Consider the following 11,647-nt stretch of genomic DNA (forward strand, 5'->3'; position numbering starts at 1 on the left):
GGAGCAAACATTTAATAGACAGTAGCTTTTGTGTTTTCAAAAAGGTGATGTGCACATGTCATACCTTTTATTTTGCTGTGACCCGTTCTTTCAGAGAATCATAATGAAGCGGGATTTGGGACATGTTGATCATATCATTTAGGATGATTGTGACTCTTAACAGAACACCCAACTTAGGGTGGCTCAAACAGGAAGGAGATTTCTTTTCTAAATCTCACATTCTGGGGCGCCTGGGTGGCACAGTTGGTTAAACATTCGACTCTTGGTTTTGGCTCAGGTCATGATCTCAGGGTTGTGAGATGGGGCCCTGTGTTGGAGTCTGCGCTCAGCTCACAGTTCTCTCTCTCCTCCCCTTCTGCCCCTCCTGCCCTCTCTAAAATAAACATTTGAGGGTTTTTTTTTTTAAAGATTTTATTTATTTAGTTGAGAGAGAGACAGACAGAGACAGAGAGACAGAGAGTGAGCATGTGTGGGCACAGGTGGGGAAGGGCAGAGGGAGCAGCAGACTCCCTGCTGAGCAGGAAGCCCAGGGCTTGATCCCAGGACCAAGATCAAGACCCGAGCCAAAGGCAGATGCTCATCCAACTGAGCCAGCCAGTCAACCCTAAAATAAATGTTTTTGGTTTTTTTTTTTTTTTAATCATTCTGTGTTTCACTGAAACTAACATGCCATTGCTTGTGAGATGCCCCCTTGCATTCAGAAATATTAAAATTTAAAAATGTGTGTCTTTGAGTTGAAACAAAAGGTCTGAAGGTAGGGGGCTCTAGGACTGGTAATTTGGCAGTTCACCATGAGGACTCTTTTTCCTTTGTTTCCACTCTGCCATCGTCAGACCTTAGGCTCTGGCTTTGAGGCAAGCCTCATGGATGCAAGATGGCTGCCACGGCCTCAAGCATCAAGTCTTCAGAGCCTCCCAAAGCCAGAAGAGAGGCTGCTGTTTTTAAAAACAAGAAAAACTTTCCCAAACTTTCCTTAATTGCATCACAAACCCCTTTCTGAATTCCTGGCAGAAGGAACAGATTTATCATAAGGGTCTGGTGCCGACTCTTCAAGATTCGCCCTTAGGGCCGGGGAGGAGCTTGCCTCCACTGAAGCACCGAGCTGGCCAGTAGCTCCAGTTCTGTTTGTGAGATGGAGGAAGAACAGCTGTGAGCTGGCAATGAGCAGCGCTGCCACACAGATGAACCGCCTGTGAATCACCGGTCAACTGTGCCCGACAGAAGCAGCTGACTGCTTGGGATATTCTTACCCACCTTCCTGTTCCTATCAACAATGGTAGAGCTTCCTCTCCAGGTTAAGAAATTAACCTCAATATTCCAAAGACTTGGTTTCCTATTAATGTGGCTTTCGGGTACCGTATCCGAAATCCTATCCGGATGGAACCCAGTGAGTTAGCCACCTGAGCACAGCAGGCCAACGGACTAGATTTCACCTCCGTGCTCAGAGCCAAGGCCCCCTGACCGCACCGAGGACTGTGGCCTTGCTCAGCCTGGGATCTACTTCTGTCACTGACCACTAGATTAGGGGACTCCGTGTCGGTGAATACAGATCCACGCTAGCCTAGGATGACGGCTACGTAACAATTCCACTGCACGTAAAAACTCAAGTGTCCCAGACTTCGGGGTGCCTGGCTGGCTTAGGGAGGACTAGACTCTTAATCTCAGAGTCTTGAGTTCAAGCCCCACGTTGGGTGTGGAGCCTACTTTAAAAAAAAAGAAGAAGAAGAAGAAGGAGAAGGAGGAGGAGGAGAAGGAGGAGGAGGAGGAGGAGGAGGAGGAGGAGAAGAAGAAGAAGAAGAAGAAGAAGAAGAAGAAGAAGAAGAAGAAGAAATCACAACATTGATGCTTTGATTTCTACAGCTCTGAACCCCCGCCTGCTCCTTCAGAAATCTGATGCGTTCTCTGTTGTCTTTCCACTGATTTTTTTCTTTTTTTTTTTTTTTTAAGATTTTATTTATTTGACACACAGATAGAGAGATCAGCAGGGGGGGCATCAGAGGGAGAGGGAGCAGCAGGCTCCTGGCTGAGCAGGAAGTCCAACATGGGGCTCAATCCCAGGACCCTGGGATCATGACCTCAGCCAAAGGCAGATGTTTAACCCACTGAGCCACCCAGGCGGCCCTGATTTTTTTTTAAGATTATTTATTTATTTTAAAAGATTTTATTTATTTATTCATGAGAGACACAGAGAGAGAGGCAGAGATACAGGCAGAGGGAGAAGCAGGCTCCCTCCAGGGAGCCTGACACAGGACTTGATCCCAGGACCCCGGGATCACGACCTGAATCCAAGGCAGATGCTCAACCCAGGTGTCCCATTAAAGATTATTTATTTGACAGACAGAGAGAGAGAGAGAGAGAGAGAGAGAGAGAGAGAGCGCAGGAGCAGAGGGGCACAGGGAGAAGAAGGCTTCCTGCTGATTGAGGAGCCTGACATGGGGCTCGAACCTAGAACCCTAAGATCATGACCCAAGCTGAAGGCAGATGCTTAACCAATGGAGCCACCAGGTGCCCCATCCTTCCCTATTTCTGGACTGCCCAGACAGTGTGCCCTCTGCCTGCCACTCCTCCTGCTTGTGTGCTCTCTCTGTTTTTCAAATAAATAAATTAATTAAAAAAATAATCTTGAGGCACCTGGGTGGCTCAGTGCTTGAGCATCCGTCTTTGGCTCAGGGCATGATCCTGGGGTCTTTTTTTTTTTAATTTTTTATTTATGATAGTCATACAGAGGGAGAGAGAGAGAGAGAGGCAGAGACACAGGCAGAGGGGGAAGCAGGCTCCATGCACCGGGAGCCCGACATGGGATTCGATCCTGGATCTCCAGGATCGCACCCTGGGCCAAAGGCAGGCGCCAAACTGCTCCGCCACCCAGGGATCCCTGATCCTGGGGTCTTGGGATCGGGTCCCACATCGGGCTCCCTGAATGGAGACTGCTTCTCTCTCTGCCTGTGTCTTTGCCTCTCTCTCTTTCTCTGTGTCTCTCATGAATAAATAAATAAAATCTTTTTATTAGATTTTATTTAAATCTTTTTATTTAAATCTTTTTATTAGATTTTAATCTCACTGCGTTTTGCTCTGGTCTCTCCGCGCCTGCCCAGCCACCCGAGACATGCCACCTGCGGTGAACCTGCTGCTCTTCCACTAGGTGTCCTGTCAGGTGTGAAAGCTCCACTGTGGCCCGTGGCATTGTGGCTCTCAAGCCCAGAAGAATGCTCCATGCTCCTCACACACACTAGCTGGCAACCAGTCTGGGACTCAAGACAGCCCTGCTAGAGCCCAGAGACCCCCAGTCTTGCAGCCATCAGCCCCTGCAGCCTCTCCTCCTCACTCTGCTTGCCATAAAGTGGCTCAAAACTACGGAACAGGTGCCCATCATTCCCCTGAGTAATTTCATCCCCAACCACCCCTGCAAACACACAAAACCCTTCTTTGCTCCTCTCCCCCATGGCCAAAAGCCCTATAGTAAGACTGATGTATAGATATACGAAGTTCAGTACATCTTAGTGGTGAGAGTATGGACTCTGCAGGCTGGCCTCAAACCTTGACCCCAGCAATCACTAGTTGTGTGAATTTGGGAAAGTCACCTCATCTCTCACTCACCTCACCTCATCTGCGAAATGTAGGTAGTGATAGTGCCCTTCAGAGGGCAGCGGTGCACATTAAACAAATCGGTGTGCGTTCTACTCCAGGAGTGGAGGGCGCATGGTAAGTGCTATGCGGTATCCACTCTCGCTGTTGTTCGGCCTGCAGCGGGTCCCTTGCCTCCATCCAAGCAGCTCCGGGGAACTTCCACATTCAAAACTCCTTCTCCGAGTCTGAAAATGAAAGGAACTTAGTTTTCAGGGAGAGAGCCCATTCCTCCTTTCCCTGTTCTACAAAACTGTCTTCAAGGGCAAGACAGAAATGCAAGGGCCAGTTTCATAAGACAGATGTTACTGCCAAGTGAGTCAATGATTATCTGTTGCGTACGTGGGCAGAGGCAGAGGAATAACAACCAGACTCTGGGAGGCAATTAAAAAGAAAAAAAAAAAGTAAAAGAGATGTCTCGTGGGGCGCCTGGGTGGCTCAGTCCGTTAAGCCTTGGACTTTTGGTTTCCCCTCAGGTCATGATCTCAGGGTCGTGGGACCCAGCCCTGGGGCGGGCTCCGTGATCAGTGGGGAGTCTGCTTGAGATTCCCTCCTTCTGCTGTGCACACTCTCTCTGTAAAATAAATACGTCTTTAGAAGAGCGAGCGAGCGAGAGATGCTTCCCGCCTAGAAGAGCTTACAATCCAATCAAGGGAGGCAAACATAAACAAGTGTGGCAACTTGATGATAAGCACCTGCGACCTATGGCCATACACAGAATAACATAACCCAGACTAAATGCCACTGCATAGTCACTAGCGGGTTGATGACAATGGGGGGAGGCTAATGCTGAAAAGGCCTTTCTGTCTTATAAGTTTAAACTAATTTCCAGGGGCACCTTGGTGGCTCTGGTTGAGCATCTGCCTTTGGGCTCGGGTCGTTGTCCCGGGGTCCTGAGATCAAGTCCTTCATCCGGCTCCCAGCCCCGTAGGAGCCTGCTTCTCCCTCTGCCTCTTCCTCTCTGTCTCTCATGAATAAATAAATAAAAATTTGAAGGGATGCCCGGGTGGCTCAGCGATTTAGTGCCTGCCTTTGGCCCAGGGTGTGATCCTGGGGTCCCGGGATCGAGTCCCACATCGGGCTCCCTGCAGGGAACCTGCTTCTCCCTCTCCCTGTGTCTCTCTCTCTTTCTGTGTCTCTCATGAATAAATAAAGAAAATCTTTAAAAATAAATAAATAAATAAATAAATAAATAAATAAATAAATAAATAAATACAGTATTAAAAAATGAACTAATTTCCAAGTAGGTGTAAATTCTGGCTCGGACTAGTGAATGGCTCTGGCTCTGCTGCATCACCCACCGCCCGGGCTCTGGGCCGCTCCGAGCCCCGCTCGCGGGCGCCCCCTGCCGCCCGGGCCTCCCGCCTTCGCCCCAACCCGCAGGGCGGCGGAGCCCTAGGCCCAACCGGCCCCGGGAACCTGCCGCCTCTTCTCTAGCGCAACCCAGCACGCAGATGACCCCTTTCCGCCCCAGGTGAAGTCCAGCCGGGCCCTGGTGTCCTCACCCGTTCCCCTAGGGAGACCCCTCTCGAACCTTCTGCGCCACCCCACTCTACGCCAGGGAAAATCTGTGCACTCAGTAGATAAATGCCTGTAACTGAAACAACCGTCTCCGTGGCTCCAGAATCGCGCTGAGGATGCTGCTCCCGCACCCCCGCCCCACCCCACGCCGGCTCCGGCGGAGGTTGTTCGGACTACATTTCCCATGAGGCCCCTCTCAACATCGCGATACCTCTCGCGAGACCGCTGGGAAGACTTGTGCGCAGGCGCAGCCCCGCCTTCTTGTCGAGGCAGGCCGCGTGGCTGGCAGTCATGGCGGCTCCTTGCTGGCCCGACCGGGACCGGGAGTCTGGAGCCTCTGGCGGTGGTAAGGCTGTGGAGGCGGGCAGACGGGATCGTCCTTGGCCCGGCGCTAGTTCGCTCGGCCTCCCTTTCCTCGGGGGCGGGATGATGACGGTAAAGCCGGTCTTCCTCGTAGGGTGGTTGGGTTAGTTGAGATGCTGGACCGGAAAACGCTTTCTGAGCGGCGCGAGTGTTGACGATTGAAGGAAGAGAGAGCTCAGGCCCCCCTTGGAGTCAGAGGGCCCCGGCCCCTCCTGGGGGGGGGGTCCTCCAGCCTGTGCAGCCCCGTGTGTGCTCTGCGGGTCTCCCGGGCCCGCCCACGGGAGGCTGCCGGTGGTAGTTCTTAATCCACATCTGGTGTTAACGTGAGGGTCCTGGAGTGCCCCGAGGTCGGCCCTGGTCAGTGGCTCGTATTTATTTTTTTTTATTTTTTATTTTTTTTTAAAGATTTTATTTATTCATGAGACACAGGGAGAGAAAGAGAGAGAGGCAGAGACACAGGCAGAGACACAGGCAGAGGGAGAAGCAGGCTCCATGCAGGGAGCCTGATGTGGGACTCGATCCTGGGGCTCCAGGATCAGGCCCTGGGCTGAAGGCAGGTGCTAAACCGCTGAGCCACCCAGGGATCCCCAGTGGCTCGTATTTAATCCTACAAATAGTAGTAAAGGGGCTTGTAGATTTTGGAAAGCCATAATCCTCTGCGCCCTACCTTCCATGTTCATTTTTTTTTTTTTTTCCCTCTCTCTTCCCGTACAGGCTTTTCTTTGCGTCGCAGACCTGCAGGTTGAAGCTTAAAAGTAGCGAATGGAGCCCTGAAATGGGTAAGGATGGGTGCTGGCAGGGCCTGGGTGGTGACCAGAAGTGAGAAAGTCGAGATGGTGGGCAGGCCTGCCGCACCCGGCCGCCGCACGCTTTACTTTACTAATTTTATTTTTTTAAAAGATTTAATTAATTAATTAATTAATTAATGATAGAGAGAGGCAGAGACACAGGCAGAGGGAGAAGCAGGGTCTCTGTAGGAGCCCGACGCGGGACTCGATCCCGGGACTCCAGGATCGCGCCCTGGGCCAAAGGCAGGCGCCAAACCACTGAGCCACCCGGGGATCCCACTGTACCGATTTTAAGTTCGGTTCTTAGGAACACGTGGACGCACGCATCCCGTTAGGGTGAGAAAAAAACCGGACCCGGGTCCTGGAAGCGAGCAGGGCCTGTGCCAGTGCGACTCGGCGCCGCTAGGTGTCACTGTTTGGATTCAAACCGGTTGCCGCGCACGAGGTTGGCGGGGAGGCTTAGGAAAATGGGCTTCGGTCGGGTTTGGAAGTGTATGTGGATGATTTAAAGTCATCTCTGTCTGAAAGGGCATCTTTTGTGAAGAGTTTTGATGCCTTGAGGCTCAGCTTTTTTTTTTTTTTTAAGGTTTTTATTCATTTTTTCACAGAGAGGCAGAGGGAGGAGAAGCTTGCTGCATGCAGAGAGCGGGATGCGAGACTCGATCCCTGGATTTCGGGATCACGCCCTGAGCCAAAGGCAGACACGCAACTACTGAGCCACCCAGGCGTCCTGAGGCCCCTGCTTCTTAGATAGCCAATCTTGAGAATAACATCTTGACCTCATTTCTCTTAGAATATACTTTGTTACATTTCCCTTAGAGATTAAAGGTGTTGATTGTAGAAAAGGAAAAAAAAATCCCGTGAGAACCATACCATTTTGGGATGCCCAGGTGGCTCAGCCATTAAGCATCTGCCTTTGGCTCAGGGTGTGATCCTGGGGTCCTGGGATGGAGTCCCACATCTGGCTCCCTGCAGGGAGTCTGCTTCTCCTTCTGCCTCTTTGTCTTTCTTATAAATAAGTAAAATCTTAAAAAAAAGAAAAGAAAAGAAAAAACCATTGTCTTAAGATGTCGAGTGTAAGAATTTTTGTGATGAAAATTCTGTATAGGGTCACCTGGGTGGTTGACCATCTGCCTTCCGGTCAGGATGTGATCCTTAGGGTCCCACATTAGGCTACTTCTCCCTCTGCCTATGTGTCTGCCTTCTCTGTTGTCTCTCATGAATAAATGAATAAAATCTCTAAAAAAGAAAATTCTGTGTATAACTGGGAAGCTTTTTTTTTAAGCTCTGGTGGCAGAGATGCATAGATTAGTGTCCCTTTAGTGACTGACTGAGATTTCAGTGATGTGAGCCTCCTAGGATTGTTAACTGCCCAGATAAGGGAAGGGATGTGGAACTCTGCTAGCCTCCTTGCCAAGCAGCCTCCCAGTGTTTGTTAAAACAATCTGAAGTAGGGTCGGTATTTTCTCCTTTGTATTGAGTAAACAGAGTTACACAGCTGTTTGTTTTTTTGTGTTTTTTTTTTCTAAGATTTTATTTATTCATGAGGGACAGAGAGAGAGAGAGAGAGGCAGAGACACAGACAGAGGGAAAAGCAGGCTCCATGCAGGGAGCCCAACGTGGGACTCCATCCCAGATCTCCAGGATGACACCCTGGGCTGAAGATGGCGTTAAACTGCTGGGCCACCAGGGCTGCCCTGTTTTTGCTTTTTTTTTTTTAAAGAACCGTAAAAATATGGCAGATTCTGTGGAAGTGCTATTTTTTTCAGTTTCATTAAGATATAAGTAAGATAGTCCAGTGTGTGTCGGGACGATTTGACCAATTCTCAACTGGAATCTAACGGGTGCTGCGAAGTATCCTACAATATACAAGAGAGCCTCCACCACAAAGAACTATCTACCCAGAATATCAGCAGAGCTGAGATTGAAACTATATTAAAAAAAAAAAAAAAAGAAACTATATTAAACTAACTTGAGAGGGCAGCCTGGTGGCTCAGCGGTTTAGTGTCTGCCCTCGGCTCAGGGCGTGATCCTGAGACCTGGGATCCAGTCCCACATTGGGCTCCCTGCATGGAGCCTGCTTCTCCCTCTGCCTGTGTCTCTGCCCCCCTCCCCTCTCTGTGTCTCTCATGAAAAAATAAATCTAAAAAATAAATAAACTAACGAGAGATCTGGGCTCTAGTCTTAGCCTGTTAACCAGATAACAACCAGAGCTTTATTGCTTTGTAAAATAGGGTTACTATTTTCCGGACTTGGCTATTACATCCAAACCACCTACGAAATGTTACAAGTACACCTCCAACCACAGATGAGAATGACCCCGCAGTGAGGCCCAAGGATTGTGTGGCCATCCCAAGAGCAATCGTATAGGAACAATTAGATGATCTGATCTACTTTTAGCTCAGGGATTTTTATTATAGCAAGATTATAGCACTGCTGGCTATTTTTAAGTAGCTCTTGAGACAGATCTATAATCCTCTGCTTAAAAAAAACTGATCTTGCTCTGTGGATCATTTCATATGCAGAGGTGAGTGAAGGAGAAATGACCTTGTGTGATGGTGCCTCTTGGCAGCAGGTTCCTTTTGTACAGCTGGCCTTCACAGGATCCCTGAAAGGAGTAACCACACATTTTACTGACAACTGGCACATACATTCCATATGTACTCCACTGTTACGCATTTTGTGCCGAGGTAGGCAGTCTTTAAAAGGGCAGGCAGTGTCCATGAGTGTGGTCTGGGTTGCTGGGTACATCTAGGCAACTAGGTTTCACTAGTTTTTACCTTTGAAGCAAGATTGAGAATTCTCATGAGGCAAGTAAAGCAGAATTTTGTAAGGAAAAAGTAGTCTGTGTGTGTATGTTTTTTTTTTTTAAGATTTTATTTATTCATGAGAAACACAGATGGAGAGGCAGAGACATAGGCAGAGGAAGAAGCAGGCTCCATGCAGGGAGCCCGATGTGGGACTCGATCCCAGGACTCCAGGATCACGCCCTGGGTCAAAGGCAGATGCTCAGCCGCTGAGCCACCCAGGTGTCCCTGTGTGTGTGTTCTAGAAGCATCAGCCCTTTGGGCTGGCAGGTTGGTGGGAGCTGAGTCCATGATGATGTAAAGTTATCCCTGTCTGAAGGCAAAGGCCTTCCTGTGGATTATGGATGTCTGAAGCTCAGTTTCCCAAGTTCGCCTTATAGAAAGTGGAGGCTTGTGATTTGAAAGTGACCTACTTGAGAATTGTCTGTATATATCTTGAATAGATTTTTCTTTTGCAATTTCCCCTTGCCAGATGCAGCAGTCTCAGCCTTGGTTTCTGAGGCTGGAAAAGGATCCTGCTTCTGTAGGACCTGCTTCTGCAGATGCCAGTAGGAGTGCCGGGTCCACTGCCCTGGGCCCAAAGAGGAGACTGACTTCTGTATGTAAGTAGAGACCTTCCAAATAGACTTGGGTGGGATGTTTATTTTGCTGCTCCTGCCCTAGGTTTAGGATTGTGCTGAGTGGCAGGGAGATTTTAACACGGGTTTTTTTGTTTTTTGTTTTTTGTTTTGCCAGATATCTGCAGTGTGTGAGACAACTGAACTACTTTGCCTGAGGTAAGTGAAAGAAGCCTTCCCCTGTTGCTTATAGTCTTTATGTTTCCATCCTTTGTGTCCCTCTAGCCCCACAAGCCTATGATGGTTTAGTTATCCCTGTCTGAAAATCTCGACTGAAGGGAAACCGTGAATTCTGAGGCTTCAGGGTTTGTGTCTGTGCTCTTAAAAGTTCAGGCTTTATCAGGGGTTAAATTGAGTGGATTCCAGAGGGAATCCGGTCTACCCTGCTAAGGCCCCAGTCGAGCACATCATCCCTCTACAACTTGCAAGCCGATGGTGTGGCTGCCCTGTCATGCTCTAGGCCCCTTGATGAATGGTCCTGAGGGAACAGCTATAAGAGGTGACAGAAATGGGCAGGGAGCCCAGTTCTGGGTCATGTTCTTACTGTGGAATGAAAGAGTGCTTGTCCTATATTTCAAGGAAATGAATGCGCTCTTTGAGACAGACGGGAATGTCGGAAGTCTGCCAGCTATGGCAGGGCTGTGACCTTATCTCTGCACCATATCGTGACAATGAGGAAAGAAGGGCTGCCATGGCACAGCAGGAGCTATTTGGTTTCCAGGTGCTTTGTTTACAACCCCAGGGAGCTCTCCTAGGGTTGGCTCGGATCCTGTCTGGGCAGCATGACTGGCATGGTGCTGCTCGTTGGGTCGCCGAGGGCTGGGTCGGCCAGCATGTGAGCAGGAGAGTAGCCCCGTGCTGCTGGGCTGGGAGGGTGTCTGGCTTTGTTCCCATTTAAATGCCAGGCTTGAAGTGGGCAGATTGCTCTTTTCTGTTGAAATTGGGAGGTGTGTGTGGGCTTTTTTATATTTAAGGTCACATAATTGTTCAGTCCCCAAGGAAGCCAGATTTGGGGTGGGATTTAGTAAGCCTGAGAATTGGCCCTGACAGTTTACAGCCGGTAAGTGAAACAAAGGATGTGTTTAGCAAGTGGGGAAGTTGACTTCCGGCATTATCATTGTGCAGAGTAGATTTGACTGTTTCGTGAGACTCAGAGACCTTCAGGTTTGACTTGAAAAAGCTTTACCTCCAGAAAGGGGTTGAATGAGAATGTCCCTAATGCTTAATGGTGGTTCTATGCTGGCCTCGTGCCAGACCCCGTTCCCTTTGAGCATTAGCTCCTGAGAGTGGGCTACAGTTTCAAGTCCTCTGGGCAGCAGACCACCCTGCATTGAGACTGCCTGAGGGTCCCTTCAACAGCATGGGCCTGATCTAATGTTTTGTTAGAATGTGCGCTGCTACCATTGCCTTTTCTTTACATTTGGCTTTCAGGTTGGAGTCCCCTCATTACTGATCCATCAAGTGACTCTCTTTGGTCTTACACGTTCTCCCCCAGTGATGCCAGCTGGAGCAGCACGGCCTCTGTTGCTGTTAATGCCTAGAAAATAATCCCCCAAAAGGAGAATAAGAAGTCTTTGGGCTTTCTCTTCAAAAAGGAGCCAAAGGCTACTTGAGACCATCCTGAATGCCACAGTTGAGCTGATCTGGGGGTAACTTGCGTGTGGGCAAGAAGACCATGATTGTAAACTGAACGCAGTGAACATGTACGTGCTCTGTTTGGGAGCCTGCGAGGAAGCAGGTGCTCAGCCCAGGAGGAGGTTTCTCCGAGTGGATTTCCTGTGAAGTTAATGTTTGTCACTCAGGCTTAAGTTTTGAAGCACAAATAAACATTTTTAAAAATGGACTTTGTAACATGGATTTCACGTTGAGATGTTCATAATGGGATTTTATTCTGTGACTCAGCTAACACATTCTTGTATGAATGAAT

At 49.1% G+C, this 11,647-nt stretch overlaps 1 long non-coding RNA gene and 2 other non-coding genes across 4 annotated transcripts; all 3 read left to right on the forward strand.

Moving 5' to 3' along the window:
- Positions 1-5,396: 5,396 nt before the first annotated feature.
- LOC129507915 (uncharacterized) lies at positions 5,397-11,563 on the forward strand. Of its 2 annotated transcripts, none has more exons than XR_008664100.1 (5): positions 5,397-5,491; positions 6,223-6,287; positions 9,576-9,705; positions 9,839-9,879; positions 11,152-11,563. It is a non-coding gene; the product is annotated as an uncharacterized LOC129507915 (long non-coding RNA). The 2 variants fall into 2 exon arrangements; XR_008664103.1 differs by lacking the exon at positions 5,397-5,491 and adding an exon at positions 5,520-5,865.
- Positions 9,385-9,462, forward strand: LOC129518305 (small nucleolar RNA R38). The gene has a single exon (XR_008666164.1). It is a non-coding gene; the product is annotated as a small nucleolar RNA R38 (small nucleolar RNA).
- Positions 9,950-10,023, forward strand: LOC129518299 (small nucleolar RNA R38). The gene has a single exon (XR_008666163.1). It is a non-coding gene; the product is annotated as a small nucleolar RNA R38 (small nucleolar RNA).
- Positions 11,564-11,647: the final 84 nt, after the last annotated feature.

The sequence above is a fragment of the Nyctereutes procyonoides genome, unplaced genomic scaffold (genome assembly GCF_905146905.1).
Source record: "Nyctereutes procyonoides isolate TBG_1078 unplaced genomic scaffold, NYPRO_anot_genome, whole genome shotgun sequence".
NCBI lineage: Eukaryota > Metazoa > Chordata > Mammalia > Carnivora > Canidae > Nyctereutes > Nyctereutes procyonoides.